General features: G+C 40.9%; 1 pseudogene; it reads left to right on the plus strand.

Moving 5' to 3' along the window:
• Nucleotides 1-451: 451 nt before the first annotated feature.
• LOC128109318 (high affinity immunoglobulin epsilon receptor subunit alpha-like) lies at nucleotides 452-4,852 on the plus strand (annotated as a pseudogene).
• The last annotated feature ends 2,590 nt before the right edge of the window (nucleotides 4,853-7,442 follow it).

Consider the following 7,442-nt stretch of genomic DNA (forward strand, 5'->3'; position numbering starts at 1 on the left):
ATGGAGGGTCTGCCCAGCTGTGGCTGCCACTGCTGCTCATGTGAAAGTATGGATTCACATTACTCTCCACCCAAAAGGGACCAAAATGCATCTAGAGAGCATCAGGGTGGGGATGTTGATGTTTTTTTGGTGACTTTGCAGCACTTATGCAAACCATGGGGGCATTTCCTGGCACTGTGTAGTAGAGAGGAACAGAGGAAACTGGCCTGAGCATCACCTCAGTGGGAAATCAGGCTAATAGCTTGAATCTTTTCAGTCCTCTGGTATCTTCTAGAGTACAAGACAGATACCAACAGAGGACAGAGGATAGAACGCACTTCCTTCTTCCCATTGATCATTAAAACTTAACAGATGTAGGTTCCATTCCCATGCTGATCCTAGTACTCATGTGTCCTGGAAACAGGGGACAGATGCTAACTTGCCCTTTATTAATTCTGCAGCTCTGGGTACCATGCTGGTTGTTCCTCCAGTGCGTCTGAGCATTGCTCTCCACTTGGGTGACTGTATCCCACCATATTTGTTTTCTTCTGGCTGTGAATCTTCCTCACGCTGGACAGCCTGCTTCCTCGCCATCTGTACCTCATCTGGTCCTTCTTTTCCCTTGTTCAAAAGGTTTCTGCGTATCAGTTTCCCCTTTCAAGGTAGCTCTCCTTTTGCTGAAGCCGACAGCCATGTCTTACATAGACAGGCCTCAGCCTCTGTTCTAGGCCTTTCACATGTATCCATTCAACATTCACATCACCATTTTGATTGGTATTTTATGACCGAGAATCCTGAAACTCAGATTATATCACTTAGTGGAGGTTGCACAGCTGACAAAGACTGGATTCTATCTGAAGTCCCTGGCGTCTGAGTATTGTCCCTTCACTATGTCACCCTTTGTCATCACCATTTAGCCATTTCTTTACTTTCAGTTTAAATTTTCACCACATCTCCTTGCTCCTGGAATCCATTCAAGACTGACACCCTTTTGGTGCTTCTCATGACCTTCTAGGATTTCAAATATTCCTTACTCTATATATTCACAATTAAATAGTTATTATAATTTAGACCTTATAAAGCTTATATTTTACCAAGTCTGTTTTCTATTTTTCTTTTATTATTATAATTTGTTAACATACATTATATAATAAAATGTATCAATCCTTGCTGTAGTCTGAAGCGATTGACAGTTGTTCCTGACATGTTTTAATGAAGCCAAGACTTTGACATTTATCCATTATTCCTACAGTCAGCTGTTTAATAATTATTTACAAAACATTATTATGATAAGCAATTATTGAGTGTGACAAATACTGTCTCTATCTACAAAGAGGTTACAATTTTCATTTCTAGATACTGAAACCGAAAAGAGGAGAATTAGAGTAGGTTAGCCCATTACATTATAAGGTAGTTGGCTTGTTTCCAAACCTCTTGTTTTTGTACGTACCTTTGTGTTTAGCTTGGTTGCTTCCCGAGGCCACAACACTTTTTACTTCATCCTTTGTTGCTTTTCCTAGATATCAGGACAGAGTTTTGTTATCAGTTCTGCCAGAGTAGACGGGCCATTGATTGACTGTTGACACGTTTGTACTTTTGAGACTGGATAATTTCCAATGACTTTAAGTTTCTTTATCTTCACAACTTTACTTTCTTTAAGCTATTCAGGAATCTGTTGTGTCCTTGAACCCACCATGGATTAGAATATTTACAGGAGAGAAAGTGACTCTTACATGCCATGGTAATAATCCCCTTCAAAACTCCTCTACCAAATGGATCTGCAATGGCACCAACTCAAAGGTGACAACTTCACATTTGGACACTGTGAGTGCCACCATTCAGGACAGTGGAAAAATACACAAGTCCAAACCAAGGATTTTACAAGAGTAATCCTGTGTACCTAGAAGTGATGGAAGGTAAATTTAACAGATATGGGAATATATATCTCTTATTTGAGGAGTGACGTACCTGAAGATTGGAAGAGTGTAGGTTTTTTTAAGACCAGGATAACTGGGGATTAGACTCAAGACATCTCAGAGTCTTCCTCTCCACCACTGCTTACATTTCTTTTAGTAGTTATAGTCTATTCTGCCATCAGTATTATTTCTCTGCTCTGTTTCTTCTATTTTACCTAGATATAAACATGCATTTTGTGACCAAATGGCATGATAGGCATATGGACACTGCAAAGAGCTGTGTATGCATACTTGGATCATAAGGCTTGCGTAAAGATTTGTTCTGAATAGTCCATGTACCATGAAAGATACCTGAGTGCATTCCTCATTTCCTTTGCTGTTGCTAAAAACAATTCCAATGTTTATTTCATCTTTATTACTCTTTCAGTGTCAAAACTTAATACAACATATTTAAGTATCAATAAATGTTGAATAAACAAACTATCTTTTGAATGGGTAAGTTGCACATTATATTTTTTTCTTTTATGAAAAAGGTGTTTTAAAATCTCTAAACCAATTCTAAATACAAATTAAACAATAAAGAATAGTTATTTATTTCATTGTAAGTATATTTGAGAGGAGTCCTTAAAGGGTTTTTCTTAAATAAAATATACAAGTTAGCCATATTCTCATTCAAAATTCTCCATTTATGAATGTTTTACAATTCTTAAAAGTGGCACTAGCCATAGAATATGATTTTTATATCTTCTTGAGTCACTAGTGACAAATATTCAATGGGTATCTGCCTCCTTCTAAAAACTGTGTTAGGTACTAGAGACACAGAACCAGATGAAGCCCTGACAACTTGATACACAGATCTACATAGGGAAGAGGGCAGTAAGTAAAAATTAAATACATAGTTAAAGTTGAGAAGCCTCTGTGAGGAAGGAGAGAACAAAATAAATTCCCTAAGCTAAAACTCCACAGGATGTGTGTGTCTGCCTGTTTTGGCTTAACTAGACCCAGGTACAACAGATTTGAAGAGAATTCTGCATTTCAGGCCTTCTGTATGTGTGTGTTCATCTGGGGCAGTGAGGAGGAAATTGGGCAGGGAGGAGGTGAGCAGGCAGGGAGGAGGGGATCAGGCAGGGAGGAGGGGAGCAAGCAGGGAGGAGGGGAGCAGGCAGAGAGGAGGGGAGCAGGCAGGAATGGCGTTGGAGAATTTATAGCTCCAGACTGACCTTTCAGAGGGAGAAAGGATTCAATGGTGTAGAAGTCAGGTTATACATATTGTGTCTTTGTTCTTTAGTTTATCTTATGAGTCAATAAATGAGTGGGCGATCATCCATGGGTGACCCCTTGTCATCTGTCTGTGGGTCTGTCTGTCCCTTTCTCCCTACAACTCTTCTTCAGTCTTACCATCCATTGTTAAATAAACAACCATAATGTAATGAATGCTCTTCAGAGTGGCAGATTCTTCAGGCCTCTGCTAATGTGGTGATGGAAGGTGTGTGTGTGTGTGTGTGTGTGTGTGTGTGTGTGTGTGTGTGTGTGTGTCCTTCCTCATTAGATGCCATGGCTGGAAGAACTGGGATGTCCACATGGTGACCTACTACAAGGATGACCTTGGTCTCACATACTATTATGATGGCCCCAATACCTTCATTAGAAATGCCACATTTAATGACAGTGACACCCATCACTGCTGGGGCAGACTTCATGGGCTGCACTTTGACTCGGAGAAACTCAGAATTACTGTAATCAAGGGCGAGTTGATAAAGAAATGTATAGTCTTTAGTAGGGGAAAGGAAAGTGGACATATGAGCCAGTGTTTGAAATTAGTATAACCAGGGCATCTGTGCTTGTCTGGAAAGGCTAATAGATTTGCAACAAGGAGACCCAGGACATATCTCCACAGCAGAGTCCTTATTTGCCAAGTGTTAATGGTAATACCTGCGCACAAGGTGGAATTTTCTGAAGATTTAATGGGATAATTTTGTCAAATGGCTTTATAAACTGTCAGGGCCTGTCCAGACATAAAAGACTACAATTAGCATTTTGATCTCAAATTTATCTATTGCTCCTAAGAAGAGTGTTTGTATCTATGAGATTGGAAGTGGTTTGGGAAGCTGAAGGAAGCAAGGATACAAAGAACTTGGACAGTCCATATTAGCTGAGGATGCTGGGGAAGGAAACCAACCCCTCAGTGAGCTGTGTGTGCAGGTCCTGGAGGATGAGAGTGAGCCCGCTGAAGGCAGGCAGGTGGGCTGCCTCTACGGCTCATAAGACAAGCTGCTCTTACCAAACGTCATGTAAGAGGGGAACTTTGAAATGCTTGCCTTTGAAGGAGGAAATTTTATTTTATCTTGTCATGCTCATAATTATCTATAAGAAAGCAAGAAGTCAAATCTCAGAATTAAGCTCTGACGGTGTTTATCTGCTAATTTGAGACTAAAATGCTGTTTAATTATCTCTGCTCCACTCTGTGTCCTTTCTTCATGCAAATAATCAGTGAACAGCATCATGTCTCCCATAGACTTCACTGGCTAGAGGAACCACTAGAGAGGAGTTATTGGGAACCACTTATCCCTTCACAGTTTTCTAGAGAGCACAGACTGGGGAACCCAGAATCTTGGGTGTTTTCTCTCTGTTCCTGGATACCCCGTCAGGCTGATGGTGGAGAATCATGCTTGTGTCCCTCTTAAGGAGGAGGGATCTCTGAGCCCCATCTTTCCATTTCTAATCTGGATTATATACTTACATCTGTGCTTCATTCTAGCTACACAAAAGCAAGCACAATTGGCTACAATTTATTATCTTACTGGTGGCGATTTTGTTTGCTGTGGACGTGAGCTCATTGGTCTCAACCCAGAAACAGCTCCCATCAGTCTTGAAGATTCAGAAGACAGGAAAACACAGCAAACCTTGAAACTGAACTCCTAACCTATGCACATAAAGGAACTGATGCCAATTCTTAACAGTCATTTCCCACTGAGTCCTCAATAGCGTCACAACTGTCAAAGGCCACTCATATTATCCACAGAGACGTCTGTGCCCCAGGATTTGTGTAAATGCTTCGTTAGACCAACTGCAGCTAGTTAAGTGACATGTAATAGCAAATGCTCAAGACCCACCAGTGTAATGAGTTGAAGAATGAGTAGATTGCTTTCGTAGTATTTGTGACAGAGAAGCACAATTTGAATAAAGTAAGTGTGGAATCATGTGAATGGAATTACTGTTAGGGATCCTGGCCCTTTTCATTTGTTTATTTTCTTCTAGGGCAGTGGTTCTCAACCTTCCCAATGCTGTGGCCCTTTGATACAGTTTCTCATGCTGTGGTGATCCCCAACTATAAACTTATTTTTGTTGCTACTTCCTAACTGTAATTTTGATGCTGTTGTGAATGGTTAAGTAAATATTTGATATGTGATATGTGAGCCCAAAGGGGTCCTGACACACAGGTTGAGAACAACCATTCTAGAAGAAAGACCCATGAGGGTATACATTTAAAATGTCTTTTTTTGTCATTACAAGCAGGAGGTAGCATAGAAGACATGACAGAAATCTGGTGAGGTGATAACATCTTGTGCTCTCCCATCCATTGCTGCGAGATTTTGATTCTTGACAAAAATTCCAAACCATGATGAGGAAGTTCAGACTGGGATCCCCATATGATCAGCTCACCCATCTTGGGTCACCCAAATTCATAGGTAGAACTTGTATTATATCTCCACAGTGTGATTTGACCAAAGGCTTTCGAGAAATCCAGTAAATAGTAAACTCTGTTTATAGTCTAGAACCAAATAAGTTTTCAGGCAAAGGAAATAGACAGTTTGGTTTGTATATTAGCTATCATTTTGTGTCACCAAAACATTCACTGAGGGCCTGGGTCTGCCTCACAGTATGAACAGGATGAAGTTTCTTCCCAGCAAAGATACTCATTATTTGGACTAAACCATACAGTGTAAGACCTGGATCCAAATCTTGATTCTTTTACTTTCTGGGTTGTGATTTGGGGAAATCTAGGTGTATATCCACGAGTCGAGTGTTTCATTTCCAGAATCGGCATAAGGACAGGTACCGTGTTGAGCTCAGCTCCTGCTCCATGCTCATGCAGACAATGAGTTGAGGCTTAAAGAAAATTCTAAGGGATGGGGGCTAAGCTGTCAGTGCTGAACAGGAGGTTACGACAAACAGCAGGTGAGAGCAGAGGGCCTCAAGTTCACCCAGACTCTACACCTACTGACATTGTGGGGAAAGGGATGAGAACAACTTGTAAACACTGACTAGTCCTGGAATTCTTATTTCGCTAACAAATGTTTGAGGGGTAAACAGTAATTACTTCGGCTTTTTCTTTTTTGAAGACTGGTTTATGATGTGAACTTCTGTCCCCTACTCCTCATTTTCCCCTCATTTCATATGGTAAGGACTATGTTCCTGCCACATGGGTTCATGGAAATAGGTGTGGTGAATGCAGAAGAGATTTCTTCTGGAATGCAGGCAGGGGAAAGTCCCTACTGGAAACTCCTGGGTGATTTTCTGGGAAACTTTCTCTGCTTCCTGCCCAAGGCTTAACTCAGGATAAAGCCCTCAGACCACATTGTTGCCAATACACACAATCGAGACACATTGTTCCACAGAATTCCTGCAGACACAATGTCAGTGTCTTCGGCACTGAGTAATACAGGAAGCCCCTCCTTTATCTCAGACTTGGTTGTGATGCCAAATACTCAGAGTTAGGAACCGAGAGATGCTTGATGTGGGCAGAAATTCCAGACTTGATCAGCTTGAGAGACATCTGAGGGAATATCTAGGTTCCTGAATGTCGCTGTTCTCTTTTGCCTCCCTCCATCCCCAGTCAAGCTTGGGAGGGCCATGGACAGAGCAGAGGGATGGAAGTCCAAGCTGCTTCTCACTGAGTGATGGACTGGGTCAGGGGACTGGCAAATCTTTGAGATTCTGTTTTTCCTGTATGAGAAGGGATTTGACAAGGTGGTTTCTAGAGTCTCCCTAGTCTCAGACACTGCCACTCATTTTCCATGTAGTGATCATTTAGGCTCAGAGGCTCAGAAGTCACTTCCCACCCAGTGCCAGGGTGGATTTCTGTTCACGTTCCATCACTGGGCACCCAGATCTGTCACTACCTCATGTACTGATCGTCATATATAAATTCCTGGTTTCTTTTAGACCTATGTCTACCATTTCTTTTTTGTTTCTTTATCTTTCATCATCATTTACATTTTAATCAGGAAGCTATATAGAAAACAAGGTTTTGCTTAAATGCTTAGTGATCTCTAAATTGAATAGTTTCTAAAAGTGTGTATTTTGTGTCAACATATAGGAAATATTTCTATCTGTGCTAAATATTAACTCGATTCTACAGACTAGTAGAGAAATTTACCCATTACTTACTTAATCAGCCTCCTTTGGTAACCTATGATCTATAACTAATTGATCCAGGCAAGACCATAAAATAACCCTAATCTCCCTAAAATAGATCATCACAAATCACCAAGAGTTCCCAATAGTCAATGGAGGGGAAACAAACCAGCATTTCCTAACTTGTGG

This window comes from Peromyscus californicus, unplaced genomic scaffold, assembly GCF_007827085.1.
Source record: "Peromyscus californicus insignis strain IS unplaced genomic scaffold, ASM782708v3 Scaffold_14__1_contigs__length_90479793_seg_2, whole genome shotgun sequence".
In the NCBI taxonomy this organism is placed as follows: domain Eukaryota; kingdom Metazoa; phylum Chordata; class Mammalia; order Rodentia; family Cricetidae; genus Peromyscus; species Peromyscus californicus.